This window comes from Mustela nigripes, chromosome 7 (assembly GCF_022355385.1).
Source record: "Mustela nigripes isolate SB6536 chromosome 7, MUSNIG.SB6536, whole genome shotgun sequence".
NCBI lineage: Eukaryota > Metazoa > Chordata > Mammalia > Carnivora > Mustelidae > Mustela > Mustela nigripes.
The window spans coordinates 7,194,744-7,211,817 of record NC_081563.1 but is presented as its reverse complement, the minus strand read 5'-3'; the positions used below and the strand labels follow the sequence as shown (position 1 = coordinate 7,211,817).

The 17,074-nt window shown below is 47.9% G+C and overlaps 1 protein-coding gene across 2 annotated transcripts in view; it reads right to left on the bottom strand.

Annotated features, from left to right (window-relative positions):
* The window catches only part of ATP6V1C2 (ATPase H+ transporting V1 subunit C2), a 52,525-nt gene extending 51,454 nt beyond the window's left edge, over positions 1 to 1,071 (bottom strand). For both annotated transcript variants that reach the window (XM_059405152.1, XM_059405153.1), the window contains exon 1: positions 980 to 1,071. The gene's annotated coding sequence lies outside the window, so the exon portion shown is untranslated. The remainder of the gene's footprint in view (positions 1 to 979) is intronic.
* Positions 1,072 to 17,074: the final 16,003 nt, after the last annotated feature.

The window sequence follows — 17,074 nt, the reverse complement described above, 5'->3', positions numbered from 1 at the left end:
ATAGGCACAAAGCAACAAGCAGTTCCTTATCGCAACTCTGGAAGCCCTCAGGGCTCCATCCCTAGGGTGGTTCTGACTGGTTTTTAAGGGTTGGGGGACAGGGACAGGGAGAAGAGATGGGGAAAGGTGGCTACCCCTTCCTCGGTTTCCCCCCTTCTCACACCATAATGCAAACGGGGGAGGGCCTGCACAGCGAGCCCCTGCGTGGGGCCCTCTAAAATACTTTCCTCCTCTCCACGTTGTACTTTCCGGGACTCAGAGAAGGATGGGGTAAAGGTGGGAATGAGACAAGGAGGGAATTTCACAACAGCTCGGACAAACCCCAGATCTTAACTGAGCAACCTTGAGAATGGTGCTAGCTTTAAAAACACTTCAGAAAAACTCCTCTTTTTCCCAAATAAGAAGGGGGGGTAAGGTGGTGGGGGAACTACTGAAGTTGTTTTTCCCTAAGAACAGGCGTCCACTCTGCGGAGGTGCGTTACGTGCGGGGCCTGGCAGTTTCTGTCCAGTGCCTGCAGCTTGCAAAGGCGATTAATTCTGCTCATTCAAACGTGCACGCGGCCGCACCGCTCTCCCCTCGGCCCGCTCCTCCCGTCCCAGCGCCTCGCAAGGCGCCACCGAGGGCTCCGGGGCAAACAGGCAAAAACAGGTCAGAGACCCGTCCTGGAAGCTCTCTGGTTGCCCCCCACCTCCCTCCACGCCGAGACCCCCTTGGTCCCTCCTGACCCCGCGCACTGCCAACGCAGCTCCTCAGGGTCTCGCCTGCTGATGGCCTCGCGACAAACCGGCCGCACGCGCAGAAGCTGCGGGGATGCCACCTGCCCGGCCCCGGGAGGGCGCCGCGGAGGCGCGGGTTCCCTGGTCCCCACGGAGAAAACGCGGCCGGGGACAGCGCACGTAGGCAGAGGCGAGCCGGGGAGCCGAGCCTGCGGGGCGGCTCGGGTGGCCCCGCGTCCCCCACCCCGCTGCGCGTCCTTACCGGGCGCCGGCGGCCGCGGGCGTGCAGCAGGCAGGCGCGGGGACGGAACGCTCGGCCGGCTCCCGGGAGGCAGCGGCTTCGGCACGGCGCCCCGCCCCGGGCTTTTATCCGCAGCGGGGAGGCGGCCCCCGCCCGCCCCTCGGGTATTTGCATACGGGGCCGGGCTGTGGCCGCCCGCGAGCCCCGGGTGCGCCCGCGGCGGGGTGGGGAGGTGGGTCCCGGCGGGATTCTGAAGACCATCGGGCGGGGCTGGGGGGGGCGGGGTGGGTCTCCAGCCCACAACGTTGCGGAGTGCACGGGGCCAGCACGACCGAGAGGGGCGGGCGAGGCGAAGTCCTCGGGCCGGGGACGCCCGGCCCCCGCGGCCACCGCCTCGCTCTCCACCCCCACCCGGCGGTGACCCGGCACGGGGGCTCGGGAATCTTTGGGCGAGAGCACTGATCTGTGGGAAGAAGCGCAACAGGTCCACCTATGTTTTTGGAATGCACCTGGGCAGAGGACCAAGCCTTGCTGTCCGTGTGGGCGTGAGCGTGCCCGGGTCGCCAAGGAAACTCCCGGTCCCACGCGCCCACCTCACCTTACCCCCCTGCGAAACGGCCCTGGATGTAGGAGGGATTTAAAAGGCAGGGTCTCACTACCGCGGTGTGCGATCCGTCCTGTTTGAAAAAAGAGGACGAACCCGCAGAAATTAACCTGGGAATGTTGAAAAAAGAAAAGCTCTAAGAATTCATTTTCTCTGGAGTAAGAGGAGGAAGTGCGAGCATATCCTTCCCTGTGGACAATGTTTTCAGTGGTTTCTGGGAAAGATAAAAATCTCAGGATTATCTTTGGTGGAGGGTGTTGAAGAATTCCTTGAGAAATGAGATTCCCCTTACTAGATAAAACTAGTGAGACTATCAACCTACTGCCCAGAATGCTTTCGGATCTTTGGAAGGAAAGGTCAGGCGGAACTCTAGATGCTGGGATGAGAAGGCTCAGACGCAGCCCAGACAGGAGGCTTGTAAAGGTCACATGTCACACCACAATCCTGTTGTGGGTTCGGAATTAGCAGTTTGGAACTCCCAGCACCTGCACGGTGCCTCATCGGTATTGGGACACTCGTGTGCATTATTAGTCAGTCCTTGCAACATCTTCCTGAGGGAGGACACCTGAAACCAAGGGATGAGGAAACTTGGTGTGTACAGGGAGGTAAAAATGGTAATTCCAGAGAAGGAGTGGCCGTCTTGGACCTTCAACCCAGGGTCTCCAATCTTGTACTTGACCCAATAATGACATTTCTTTCCAGCTAGGCAAAACGGAACTGTAGAGCTGGGCACAAACTCAATTACAAAAGAGGATAGGAATGCCCCCAGAAGTTACACAAATTGCTGGGTGTCGTGTCTCTGGGGAATGACGTGGGATCCAAGGGTCCTTTGTCCTGCTCTCAGCCAGCCTGTGGGAGAATGAGTGCTTTCCATTTCAGACAACATTTTTCTTCAATATACTGAGCCATCGCCCTGGCTTCTCAGATGTTGGGCAACACATTTAGAAGTGTCCCCAACTTTGCTTCTGGCACCATTCTTTCCATAAATATGGCTTCCTCTAACACACTTGTTCCATGAAATAAAAGAAGAGTTCGACACAAAATAACATCTGGCTATCCGATTTAGAAGTTATTGAGGACCTACATTGTTCCTTGTCTTACTTAAAATCTTCTCACTCTGGGGATGCCTGGGTGGCTCAGTTGGTTAAGCGGCTGCCTTCAGCTCAGGTCATGATCCCAGCGTCCTGGGATCGAGTCCCACATCGGGCTCCTTGCTCAGCAGGGAGTCTGCTTCTCCCTCTGCCTCTGCCTGCCATTCTGTCTGCCTGTGTTCACGCTCTCTCTCTCTCTCTGACAAATAAATAAAAAAATCTTTAAAAAAAGAAATCTTCCCACTCTGAATCTAAAATCTTTCTGATTATTGTACATCGTGAGCTTCTTGTTACCTGTTGGAATGTGTGATCGTTGGTGGCTACTGCTGTAGAGGTAACTTGGCTGTTTCCAACTAACATTTTTCTGCTTATAAATGTAATTCTATGCTGCCTATAGAGAATTTGGAAAACACAGAAAAGTGTAAAGGAGAAAGTCAAAAAATCACCTGTATTTCCACAGTCTGAAAATAACCACAGTTAATAACTCTCTTTGTTACTTTTTAATACATATTCATATATACATACACAGACTTAGGCTTTGGGGCAGGACTGAGATTAGAAACTATTCATAAGGTTTGGCATCCTTCTGTTGCCTGTTTTTTCAAGATCAATAAATTATCAAGCCTATCTTATCAGTGAAGGATAATCCAAAGTCATCAGCAATTTCCTACAGCTCAGAACCGGAATCAGATACATTTGATTTCAAAGGCAAATAAAGAGATCTTGTTGGACAACTTACATCTTAAAGAAAAGGGGGGAAAAAAAAAACCACCTAGGGAGAGAGAGGGAGATGAAAACAGCACTGTCTTGCCCCGAGGGTCTTTCGATTTGCAGTGTTCAAAGGCAACATCTGTACTCATCAGTTTGGAACGGGCTTGTGTTATTCTTTCAAGTTTCCTATAATCAATCAGCCTTTAACACAGAGAAATGAGAAATCCACCCAAAGTCATGGAGCCTCGTCCATTGGTAGATCTAGAGAATACAAAACATCATTCCCACCCTGTAAGGGAAGTGGTTCCTTTTCATATACCAGCCGGAAGCAGCATTTAACAACCCAGGTTCAGTTCCTCCAATTGTTCCCATCCTGCCAAAGTCTGAAATCTATACCTAAATGACCAAAAGTTTACGTGCCCTGACCACAGCTTTGAAAATACCCACAGGTTATGGAAAGTGCTTCATAGACACGACCCGGGTTATAAAGAATACTACCTCTTCCTGGGACTGAAGGTGAGGAAGGAAATGCTATCGGCCTGGAATCATCTCCAGCTTACTATGAATTTGGCTTTGACTGCAGAGTCCAGAAATGTTTCTGCAGTTGGCACTGGTTATGTATGGAGCCAGCTGGAGTCTGTGCAAGACGGAACAGTCCCGTCAAGTTTGGGAACCAGAAGGACCAGGCTGGCCTACTTGGTCTGCTGTTCTCCGGCCTCTCCCAGATAGTGCCCTTTGAATCTCTTTGTTACTTCGTGGAAAGAACCCTCAGAGGATGCACCTTTCACTTAGCACAGACACAGAATTCCACCTGTCAGTGGCTCAAGTACATTTTTCAAGGCTTTTCTGAGAAGAACCCAGGGAAGTTTCTCTATAAGGACAGATCGCCGGGGGAGATGAGTATAAGTGGCGTTGTCCGCTGAGTCAGCAGGGTGTTGGAGAAACAGAGTAGGCTTTGGTATCGGGCGATTGGCTGAGCTGCTTCGCCTTGCTGAGCCGCGGGGTTCCCATCTGAAAACGGGGGACAATCAAGCCCATCTTTTAGGCTTGTCTTGCAGGTGAGAGAGAATAGCGTTGGAGGCTTCCAAGACAGTACTTGGAAGCTGCGGCGAGCTTGTCAGCATTCCCTTCACTTCCTTCTCTTGGATGCTCTGTAGAAAAGTTTTATACCCCAACCGTGCGCCATTGTAATAATGCCGCCGTGATGCCAGCATCTTTCTCCATGAGCCTGAAGTCCCTTGATCTATGTTTTCCCATTCAGCAAATACCCTTGTGATTTAAGGACAACTATCACGATGGCTTCTTCTCTGGTTGGACAAACCAAGGCCGTAAAGTCTCATGATTTTTTTGATCAAGTTAAGGAGAAGGCTCATTTAAGGAGTGGTTGTTGGTTTTGTTTTGTTTTGTTTTGTTTTGTTTTTTCAGTATCTGCAAGTCAGTGGGGGGGTGGGGGAGGGGGCGCAAAAATAAATCCGTTTTCAATCTAGTGATTGAGGAAAGCGAGTGTGGTCAACAGAATTTTAAGGCGTCCTAGCTCACTAAGGTATGAACACAGACCCTGGAGCAGGACGGGAGATGCATAAAATGAGGTGTAAATGATCAAGAATGCCCTGGTCCTTGTTTCACAGATGAAAAAGCAGCCCGAGGAGATTAAGTGATCGAATCGGGAGCGCAGTTAATGGTAGACCTGGAACTTGGACTTCATTCTTCTACCTCCGTGTGCGCATTGCTCAATCAGATCTAAGCTCCTCTCCACTGCCCTGTCCAAAGAATGAGTTAGCAGCCCTCCACTGCCCTGTCCAAAGAACGAGTTAGCAGCCCTCCATCCGTGACTCCTGTCCTGGCTCTTATAGTCATTCACCGAGTGAAACTGAACAAGTGACTTGACTTTTGGGGGGCTCTAAAAGAGAATGTAAAATGTACCTGTCTTCTATGATTTTTCTGGGGATTCCTTGATACGGCACAGTGACCCGCCCCTATTAAGTACCCGGTCCAGGTGTGCTTGGAGAATGAGCTTCCTTGGGTACTCTTGGCTTCTTTTCCTCCCTTTGTCTCTCTGTTGCAGGTGCCTTTTTCCCCTCAGAGGGTTCTTTTGGAAGACACTGATTCCGCCCTGGCTGGGGCTCATTTGTCACTCACACATTCAGTCACTTCAAACGCGTCTTTGATGTACTTAGCCCTGGACAAAGGAGAGCACAGCAAGTGCCTCGGGGAGAAGCTGTAGAGAAGAGCCACATGGGGCTTTGGGTTCTGGCTTTGGAACGAAGAGGATCTGACCTCCTGTCCCATTTCTGGCGTTTATTAACTTGACCTCCCGTCCCATTTCTGGCATTTATTGACTTGCCACATACCCAAACTCCTTGGACTCCACTTTCCTCGCCTGGAAAATGGGGACTTTGAGGTCTACTTAGAGAATTATGATAAAAATGGAAAGAGAGGGGCACCTCGGTGGCTCAGTCAGTTGGGAATCTGCCTTCAGCTCAGGTTGTGATCCCAGGGTCCTCGGATCGAGCCCTACATTGGGCTCTCTGCTTAGCTGGAGTCTGCGTCTCGTTCCCCATCTGCTTCTCCCCCCAGCTCATGCTCTCTTTCTGTCTCTCTCTCTCAAATAAATAAAATCTTTAAAAAAAAAATGGAAAGAGAGGATGTGTGCAAATATTCCAATGTGCCCAACCCCAGTGTACTTGTGTTTTTACTCTAGATCAGAGGTTTCTGCCCTACTCACTGTCACGTTCTTGGTGTTGAGTTCCTGCTCAGGGAATATTTTTGGATCACCTAAAGCAAGGAGCTTAAATGCCGAGACTTCTTGGAGAATCAGGGGAAGCTAAGTGAGAATTTTTTTGCTCTTCTTATATCGACTCTGTTTTAGAAATTTTACATGGCTTGACAAGGTCATGAAGATAGACCTCTGTGTGTGAATAGCAGCTCTGTATGTTAAACATTGGTGACATCCACAGTCATTTCATTATATTTATGAGACTGAAAATTAGAGACACCATACATGACCAACAAAGGGGAGTTGGGCAAACTAATAATGGTATAATCATGCTGCCACTGAAAATGTTTTAGAGGAGGGATGCCTGGGTGGCTCAGTTATTTAAGCAGCTGCTTTCAGCTCAGGGCATGATTCCAGGATCCTGGGATCAAGTCCCATGTGGGGGCTCCTTGCTCAGTGGGGAGCCTGCTTCTCCCTCTGCCTGCCACTCCCCCTGCTTGTGCTCTCTCTCTCTCTGACAAATAAATAAAATCTTTTAAAAAAAAAAAAAGAAAGAAAGAAAATGTTTTAGAGGAATATTAAGTGACATTGTTAAGATTACAACTGTGTAAGAAATAATATGTAAATGTAACAATACATGTGTCTATATCCCTCTTAAAAGGATATAAATCAAGATGTTAGACAGGGCGCCTGGGTGGCTCAGCGGGTTAAAGCCTCTGCCGTTGGCCCAGGTCATGACCCCAGGGTCCTGGGATCGAGCCCCGCATCGGGCTCTCTGCTCAGTGCAGAGCCTGCTTCTCTCTCTCTCTCTCTGCCTGCCTCTCTGCCTACTTGTGTTCTCTGTCAAATAAATAAATAAAATCTTAAAAAAAAAAAAGATGTTAGAAGAGGTTATTGCTGGAAAGTGGCGTGATAGGTGTGTCTTTTCCTTTGTTTGATTTTGTGTTTTCAACTTTTTTAATAATAAACAAGTTATTTTTTAAAAGATTGTATTTATCTATTTAGAGAGAGACAGAAGGACAGCACGTGTGCACACACACGTGTGGGGAGGGGAAGAAGGAATCTCAAGCAGATCCCCTGCTGATCACGGGGCCTGACGCAGGGCTGGATGTCATGACTCTGAGATCAGGACCTGAGCCAAAATCAAGAATCAGATGCCTAGGGCACCTGGGTGGCTCAGTGGGTTAAGCCGCTGCCTTTGGCTCGGGTCATGATCTCAGAGTCCTGGGATCGAGTCCCGCATTGGGCTCTCTGCTCAGCGGGGAGCCTGCTTCCCTCTCTCTCTCTCTGCCTGCCTCTCCATCTACTTGTGATTTCTCTCTGTCAAATAAATAAATAAAATCTTAAAAAAAAAAAAAAAACTTTAAAAAAAAAAAAAAGAATCAGATGCCTAAGTGACTGAGCCCCCCGGGTGCCCCTATAATAATTCATTCTTAAACTCAAGAAAAGTACTGAGCGATAGTAAAATCCACAGCCATCTAGACCACCAGGTGGCAGCCACTAAAATGCGATAATGCGCTACACATTCCACCTCCTGTTCCAAGCTCTGAAATCTACCGTCTTCCACTCGTCCTGCTCTACCCAACTCTTAATCTTAAATAGTCAAGGAGAGACGGAGAAATGGGAGAAATAGGTAGTTCCAGAGCTGGAATAGGGGGCAGGGAAAGAGACATAATGTCTTCAAATTACTCTTGAATTGTTCAAAATAATAATAATAATGTGTATATTACATATAAAGATATATGTATTTCTCACTTTTTACATAGGGTCTCACCATATGTCTATCTATGGAAATTCCTTGCGCTATTCTCGTTCCTTTTCTGTCATTGTTAAATTATATTTAAATAAAAAGAAAATTTCCCTTCACAGGCCTGCCAGAAGTGGCAGTGAAGAGAGAGGTCCTGTTCCCCACCTCCGCTTACAGCCTGGCCCCACTCTGGGCCTCGAGGCCGATATACGTCTATCCCTGTTCACTCAGTCACCACAGGAAAGCATAGCAGTCCCCAGGTCATCGTTCCCATCTCACTCCTTCTGTCCATCTTCCTATCCCTCCTCAAGCCCTCAGCCCCTGTGCCTGTGCCCTCGGCAACTCACAACCCTCCACGGCACATGCCTGGCGTTCCAACTTCTTTCACTGTCCCTCACCTTTTGGCGCTGACCTCAACCTGGCTTTCCCTGAGGCCGTCATTTTGCTCCCAGCTCTCTCTCAAGTGGAGGCTGCTTTTCACCCCCACACCTGCTAGAGCTGGGGCTCCAGTGGGAAACACCCTCCTTGTTCCCTCTTGCCGCTTCCAGGTTCTTCTTCCTCCGACCCCCTAACACCTCTCCCCAGACTTGAATCTCTGCTGTCTCGTCCAGTGGAACTCCGCTGCATCCAGTGGAAAGGAAACATTTTCTAACTGTGCTGCCTTCCCTATGTGGCAGACACTGGCCTTGTGTCTATTGGGCACTTATGGCTAGTGACCCTAAGGAGTGGAATTTTACCTTTTATTTAATTTGTATTAATTTAAATTTGACTAGTCACACACGGAGGGTGGCCACCATATTGGACAGCATAGCTTAGACATACCATCTGCTTCCGCTTCGTATGGTGCTCCACAGACCCCCAAAGCTCAAAGAGTTTAGTTCCCCACACATCCTTTCTCTTAACACTTGGTGATGGCACCATATACTGAAATGATTCCGGCCATACCCTGGTCTCTTACTTCTTTGAACCGTTCTCCTTCAGTGATGGTGTCCAGCTGTCTTTTACTCCTGCGGTCTTAGCCTTCAATATTACCACTGACTGGGACCCCTCAGTGGTCTCGGTACCCGGAGTCTGCTCTCTGACTACTGCCACATCCAAAAATAAAGGGACTGATCTTCCCCTATTGCCCCAAAAGAACGACATCTTCCCTGTCTCCCTTTCCTTTTAGTAGAACATTTGCTGGAGAAAAGAATGTTTGTAAATCCTACCTGTATGCTTTTGACGTGTCTATAAATCTTTTTTAAAACCACAGAAGCCTCTGGCTGATATTACAACCCAGAGAGGTCTTCCTTAAGGCTCCAGGAACCACCCCTTTGAAATGTAAACACCAAGAACCAAGCCTTCCTGTTATTGCTTGTCATAGAAATACGAAAAGTTTTCTTTTTTTCTTTAGATAAAGGCAGTTAGCCAACATAGATGGCGACCTCAGTAACCAGGGATGGATTATTTCCCCCCCAAAAAACACCCCCTTACTTTCCTAGTGCCCTCCCTGTGCATCCCCTGGGACCAACATCCATCGTCTCCTCATACTTTACGAGCCATATACTGATTCTGCCGCTTTGCCCGCCCTTTCAGCTCTCTTGACCCTTATTTGTTTTGCTTTCCTTGATGGCCAGAAAAATCCAGCCCTGGGAAAACCCACCTGTCGGCCTGTGATGTGCCTGTGTCACGCAGCTGTGTGTAGTCGGAGCAAACACAGGACCACGCTGATGGTCTTGAAGGAAACAGAGAATGTGTCAGGCTGAGATGTGCGGCTGGTGAATCCCGTCAAGTGAAAGTGTAGGGAGGAAAATTCTCCTCCAGCCTGGTTCAATCTCCGGCTGGACCCAATAATCAGAAGGGCATAAAACAGATTCATGGGAGAAAAGCACAGAAATTTTATTAAATGTTTACCTGGGAGCCTTCACAAGACAACGAAGACCAGAAGACCAGAGCAGAGCAGGAAGCTTTTATTCTCTTAGGCATAGAATAATCAATTTGTGAATTGATCAGACAAAGAGGTTTGGACTAGGTGTAGGAGGTAGAGAAGAAGTAACTAGGAAGATAAAGGCTAGTATAAGTAGGCTTGTTTGTACAGATTTCTTGACTCTACACTCCCCTCCAGTTTCCCTTGGCACTCATGACCGGGACCCTACATCGCGCCTTTGATACAGTCAGTAATGTCCTCTGTTTCCCTGTTCCATTTTACCTCCCACTCTTCTGGACAAGTATTTCCAAACTCTCCTCTCCCCTCATATGTTCAATTTCTCTTCTCCCAGCTCTGTCCTCGGCAGAGAACTTCGGTAATTCTCTGAGAAGAGGAAAACAATCAAAGGAGATGCCCAACACCATCTACAAAGATTAAGTCATAATGGATCACAGACCTCAGTGAACGAGTGGAAGCTATAAAGTCCTTAGAAGAAAGCAGAGCAGTCAGTCTTTGCGATCTTGGGCTGAGGAAAACTTTCTTAGGTGTGACACCAAGATCACAAATAGCAAAAGAAAACAAAATTGAATAAATAAAAACAAAAATAAAAAATAAATGACTTCTGGGACGCCTGGGTGGCTCAGTGGGTTAAGCCTCTGCCTTTGGCTCAGGTCATGATCCCAAGGTCCTGGGATCGAGCCCCGCATCGGGCTTTCTGCTCCGCAGGGAGCCTGCTTCCTCCTCTCTCTGCATGCCTGTCTGCTTACCTGTGATCTCTGTCTGTCAAATAAATAAATAAAGTCTTCAAAAATAAATAAATAAATAACTTCTGTGCTTCAAAAAGACTGCGTTAGAAACTGGAAAGACAACCCGCAGAAGGGCAGAAGATATTTGCAAATCGTATGCCCGATGAGGAACTTGTATCTAGAATTTATAAAGAACTCTGATGAACTGAATAATAGAAAGACAACTCAGATAAAAATGGGCAATGGATCTGAATAGACAGTCTCCAAAGATGATATATAGAAGGCCAGTAAGCATATGAAAATGTACTCAAATATCATCCGTCTTTAAAGAGATTAAAAAAAACACTATGAGACACCACTTCATACATACTAAGATGGCTATTATTTAAAAAAAAAAAAAAAGGAAGAAAGGGGAAGGGGACAGAAGGCAAGGCAAGTGTTGACAAAGACGTGGGCGTGTTGGAACCCTCATACACGGCTGGCAGGAATACAAAATGGTGCAGCCACTTTGGAAAACAATTCGGCAATTCCTTAAATGTTATCCAGTGACCAGATGGCTCAGCAATTCCACTCCTAGGTACATACCAAAGAAATGAAGACAATGTCCACGCGAAAACCTGGGCTCATGTGTTAATAACAGTATTATTCACAATAGCCGAAGACTGGAAACCACCCAAATGCTCATCAGCCAGCAAAGAGGTAAAGAGCCCGTGCTATGTCCATCCAGGGGACTCTTACTCAGCCATGACAAGGAATGGGGTGTTGACGCAGGCTTTGCCGTGGACGATCCTTGCAAACATGGTGCTAGGTGAAGGGGCTAGGTGACAGGCTCGTCACAAAAGACTGTGTTATTATAAGATTCCTTTATATAAAATATCTAGAATAGTCCAGTCACTGATGCAGAAAGTAGATGAGTAGTTGCCTAGAGTTGGGGGAGGGCAGGGGAGGAGAGGAGAGGGAAGGGTTCGGGGAAAAATGGAATGGGACTCTTCATGGATGTGGAGTTTCTTTCTGGGGTCGCAAAAAGGTAAACCAGTTGAGGTAATGACAGCACGATCTATGAACATACTGAAAAGCATATGGAATGTGAATTATATTTCAGTAAAGCTACTTAAAAAAGGAAAGCACCTGCAAAGACCATGTACTTAAAAAAGGTCGCCTAAAAACAAACAAGTCCGCTCAAGCATGACCCGCCTGTGACACCCTTCCAGGTCCTTGTCTGGATCTACACCTCCTGATGTCTCCCATCCCTCTCTGCACAGCATGCAGTGCGTGAGGCTGTGGTCCTTGGTCTTGATGACCCAACAAGGTGTCCCCACGACTGGGCTGTGAGCCAGTGGAGGCCACGAATCACACCTCACTCTTCCCTGTGTCGCCAACACCCCGCACAGCGCCTGGAACAAAGCAGGTTGCCGGGAAATGTTGGTTTAATAAGTGGATTCTCAAAATTACCTTGAAAAATATTACATTTAATAAGGATACCAATCAGATATTTGATTATTCAAGAAACATATACTGTTCATTGCTGTGAATAACATATCCTTGATTCATAAACTGTGGATAAACCTTGCCGAAGCCGTGAGCGTAAGCCCCTCGCTGCTCCCAGTAACTTCAGAGGTCAGGAATGCCAGTCTCTTAACACTTGACCTCCACCTTGACCTCAACCCTGCACAGCCAGCATTTTTGGGGAGCAAGCCACTGTGTAGGTGGCTGGAGTGGCAAGCCTTGCCCGGAACCTTGCTGTGGTCAGCTCTGGGGATGACCCATGTCCTCTTTGTCTGAACCATCTCTGTGCCCCTGGTCCCCTCTCTATGGCAGTCGGCTGAACCTGTGCACTAAGTGAAGTAGTTCACACCGACTTACAAAGTGGGGCTTTCGAGGTGTTAGTAAAACCAGGGGTGAGATCTCTAGGCAGAGTCCTTGCAGTCCAGCTGGGTACGAGCCTGAGCCTTATGTCCTGTGTCCATGGTTTGAAGAGGCCCTTGGGGACCCTCATTTTTCGATGACTAGCCCGTCCTACCCTGCAAACTTCCTGGTCATCCCAACTCCCCCCCCCCCCCGTTCTCCTCTCTCTGTTCTTTCCAGAAAACTCTGTGTCCTCCCACTGGTCCTGAAGCCTTGGGGAGCCTGGGAACCATCTTCCAGGGCAAGCTGCCCAGCTACGTGTCAACCTTCCTCTGCCTCCCACCGGGACCCTCCCATAAGGACACCTTTGGGGAGACTCATGCTGCTGCCCCAGATGCCTCCAAGAGGGTGACTGGGGAGAAGCCCCTCCCCCTCGAGGCTCCTGACATCCAGCTGACCGCCACCCTCAGCCCCTCCTAGGAACGGAGGAGAGAAAGGAGAGACATGTGTCCATGATGGTAGGTCCCCAGAGACTACAAGACCCACCAGGAAAAGACCAGTGGCTGGCTGCTTGGCTGCAGAGAAAACTAATCAGCAGGACTTCCTGAATGAATGAATGAGTGGATGGATGAATGAATGAATGAAATGTGACGAGTGATGCAAATGTCATCATCTGGTCCTTCCTCAGTGAAAATATCTCTCCAGCCGAAGATGGCATGGCTTGAGTGTCTGCATGGACAACATCCAGTGCCTGCCTCCACGGTCCCCAGGTCCTCCACTCAGAGAAGCTTCCCGTCTTGTGTTGTGGCTCCGCTCCTGTGGCCACTCCCCGCGCCTCGTCATCACCTGAAACCGCTGCACCTCTGAGAGCTCAGCTGTCCCCAGCCCCTGAGCACAGCCTGCTGTCCTCTCTGCCGCCGCCTAACTCCCACTGCAGGGCGCACAGCACACGCACACGCGTGCCCACACGCACAACGTGCCCACACGCACACACGTGCCCACACGCACACGCGTGCCCACACGCACACACGTGCCCACACGCACAACGTGCCCACACGCACACACATGCCCACACGCACAACGTGCCCACACGCACACATGTGCCCACACGCACACACGTGCCCACACGCACACGCGTGCCCACACGCACAACGTGCCCACACGCACACGCGTGCCCACACGCACATGAGCTCACACACGTGATACACACGCATGTGCGCGCACATGCACACACACACACACGCCTGCCTCCTAGTGTTTGTCACCTCCTCCTGGTCTCACTTCTTTCCCTGCCAGGACCGACGGTCTGTACGTCCGTCTCAGTTGTGCGCTGGTTCTCTGCTGCTCCTGACGCATGCGAGACCCCAGTCCTTTGTGGTCTACGTGTGGCGAGCATTTTCTCCCAGCCTGTGTTTTGCTTATTCATTTTAACCATGTTTCCTGATGGTCAGAAGTTTCTAATTTTGATGACCTCTAACTCGTCAGTTCTACTTACATGATTACAGCTCTTTCTGTGTGTGCCGCCCAAGAAGACCCTGCCTTTCCCCCAAGTCACAAGGTACTCTCCTGGGTTGCCTTTTTAACATCTTAATGGTCTAACGTTGATGTTCAGATCTATGACCTAGTTTGAATTCATATTTTTCTGTAGGGTGTGGAGTAGGACTCAAAGTTTATTTTTCCCCAACTGGAGATCCAGCTGCCCTAACACCTTTTGTTGAAAAGAATTTCCTCTCCTCACTGGATTGCTTAGGTGCCATTGTTGGAAATCAGATGATTACATAAATTAGGGTTTACTAGTGGGCCTTCTATTTTCTTCTAAGGTCTGTTTGCTGATTCTTACTCTGGAAGCTGCCTTGATTACCATAGCTTTATGGTATGTCTTGGAATCGGTAGTGCAGGTCCTCTAACTTTTTTTTTTCCCCAAATGTGTTTTGGAAAAAAAACCCTTTGTATTTCTACACATTTTCAGCTTGTCAATTTCTACCAAAAAAAAAAAAAGCCCACTGGGATTTTGATTAGGATTGCCTTGAGTCTATAGATTAATGTGATGAGAGCAGACATCTTAACTATAAATCTCATCTTGAATTATTTATCTCTCACACCCCTCCGCAGTCTGCTCTTATGCGATATGCTATCATGCCTGCCCCTGAAGCCGGGAGGCACCCTGAATCTGGCCCTCTACCTTAGCCTTAACAACAATCACTGAGGCCTGCTGATTCTTCTCCCTGAACATTTGCTTGATCCATTTTTACCTTTCCCTACTGCTTTGCAGAATGCGGGCTTTCCTCCTCACTCAGAGAATGGCAGTCACTGTTTACTTGACTGCACTCTGCAAAGCTAGCTGGCACAGCAGCCTGAGAGAGAATCTTTTGAAGATCTGGCCATGGATCTCTGGCTCAAAGCTTATTAGCCTCAGGGTGAAGTCCCAACTGCCTTAGTTTGAAATGCACCATGTTCCTGAACTGTCTCTTCTGCAGCTTTCAGCAGCATTTCCTGATCTCCCCCATACCTTCCTCTTTCTGAAAGCCTCCCCATCCCCCAAATAAATTAGGGGACCCTCCTTGATGTGCCCATTATGCACTATGCATAAGAAAGAGTATCCAGGGGCACCTGGGTGGCTCAGTGGGTCAAGCCTCTGCCTTCAGCTCAGGTCATGGTCTCAGGGTCCTGGGATCGAATCCCGCATCAGGCTCTCTGCTTAGTGGGTGCCTGCCTCCCCCCCTCTCTCAGCCTGCCTCTCTGCCTACTTGTGATCTCTCTCTCTCCATCAAATAAATAAATAAAGTCTTTAAAAAAGAAAAAAGAAAGGGTATCTAATGTGGGGGCTCTTGTTGAAAAATTACTAAGAATTTCATGATGGTGACGGCAGAGTGTTAAGCCAAGTATAAGGCTTTTCTGAGCACAGGGCCCTGTGTGACTGCACGGGTCCTTTGTACATCTCACACATGTAACTGTCTCTGTTTCTATAGATCCAGAAGCCCTACAGCTCTGGAAGTCCCAGGCAAGTCATCCTGAAAATGAGTTGCTTTCGGTATAACCTGATCATTTTCAACACTTTTCAAAGGCAGAACATCATATTGTAGTATTGTAGTCAAGTTACTCGGTCCTCAAGACTAAGTCAACAAATAACTACGCATGAGACCCACTGAGATCAGAACATTGTGAGCTCTGATGGAATGAATTTGCTTGTGGCCATAATGCCAGCCGGCAACTCCGTCATAAGGAGAGGTCGTGAAAAGCTTTCAGGCACAGAAATCACCCGTTTGTATTTTGTGCAGTGTAATTAGCCTGAGTTCACTCTCAGTAAAGAGTTGTTCTTATTCAAAGAAGTCCATGCATTAAACACTCCAGCTATCCCCTTCCAAACAGGCTGGAAATACATGCACATTCATCTTTGCTATTCTTTATGCAAACTGTAAGTGATTGAGGAGGAAATATCTACTGAGATAGCTTCTCACTGTCTCAGGCTGGGCGCCGGGTGATGACTGTGGTCTGGTTTGGGGCATAGTCCTAGTGAAGGTGTCTGCGGTCAAGTGTAAGAAGTCTTCCCAGTCTGTTTTACTGCTCAGCAGCCCTGCTTTGATTTCTCCCTCTCCTGGTTTCCTTAGCAGTGTGGGCTCTCTCCTATGTGGGCTTTTATTCCTAACACACACAAGGTCCAATAAATATTTGGCTGATGAATGCCTGAGAAGGAGGAGGGAGAAAGGGGAAGGAAACAGGGAGACTTCAAGCCAGGATCCTATTGTCTCGTGGAAATAAGAGAACTTCCTCCCCACCCCCATCACCCAAATCCAACAAGCAAACAAAACTACCTGACTTAATCTAACGTCCAGCTTAATTTTGTGCTTAATGTAGGTAATAAATTATTCTGGTCCACTGGAGACCATGAAATGCCCGTATTAATAATACTAATGAAAACAGTAATAAATTTACATCAATAACGTTTATGAAATGTTATTTTATTAATAATATGCATATAATACAGCTTTCATCATTTTTTTAGTTTGGCTATTCATTTATTTATTTATTCAACAGATGTCGAGTGCCTATTATGTGTCATAGCCAGGGAATAAATTTCCATGATCAAACATTCTGTAGTTTATTTTACCATTGGACATTTGTGGATTTAAACATAAAAAAAAAAAAAAAACCACCAGGCACCGGGGTGGCTCCTTTGGTTGAGCCTCTGACTTGTTTCCAGCTCCGGTCATGATCTCATGCACTGTGGGACTGAGCACCGAGTGGGCTCCACGCTCAGCAAGCAGTCTGCTTGGGATTCTCTTTCTTCTTCTCCTTCTGGCCCTCTCCCTGCTCTCTCTTTCTCTCTCTCAAAATAAATAAATAAATAAATCTTATTTTAAAAAAGATTTTATTTATTTATTTGACAGAGTAGGCAGAGAGGCAGGCAGAGAGAGAGGAGGTGAAGCAGGCTCCCCGCTGAGCAGAGAGCCTGATGCGGGGCTCGATCCCAGGACCCTGAGATCATGACCTGAGCTGAAGGCAGAGGCTTAATCCACTGAGCCACCCAGACACCCTAAATAAGTAAATCTTTAAAAAAAATTTAAAAAGTGAATCTTTCTAATGGTGAAAAAGTTAACTGTATATTCTTTTTTCTTTCTTGTCCAACCCATATGAAATGGCCAAAAGACCTAACACAGGGTCATATAAAAATAAAGAAAAAAATAAAGAACCACTGTGCATTCTCATTCCAGAAAATGTCACCATTATCCAGTATGCACTCTACAATCTC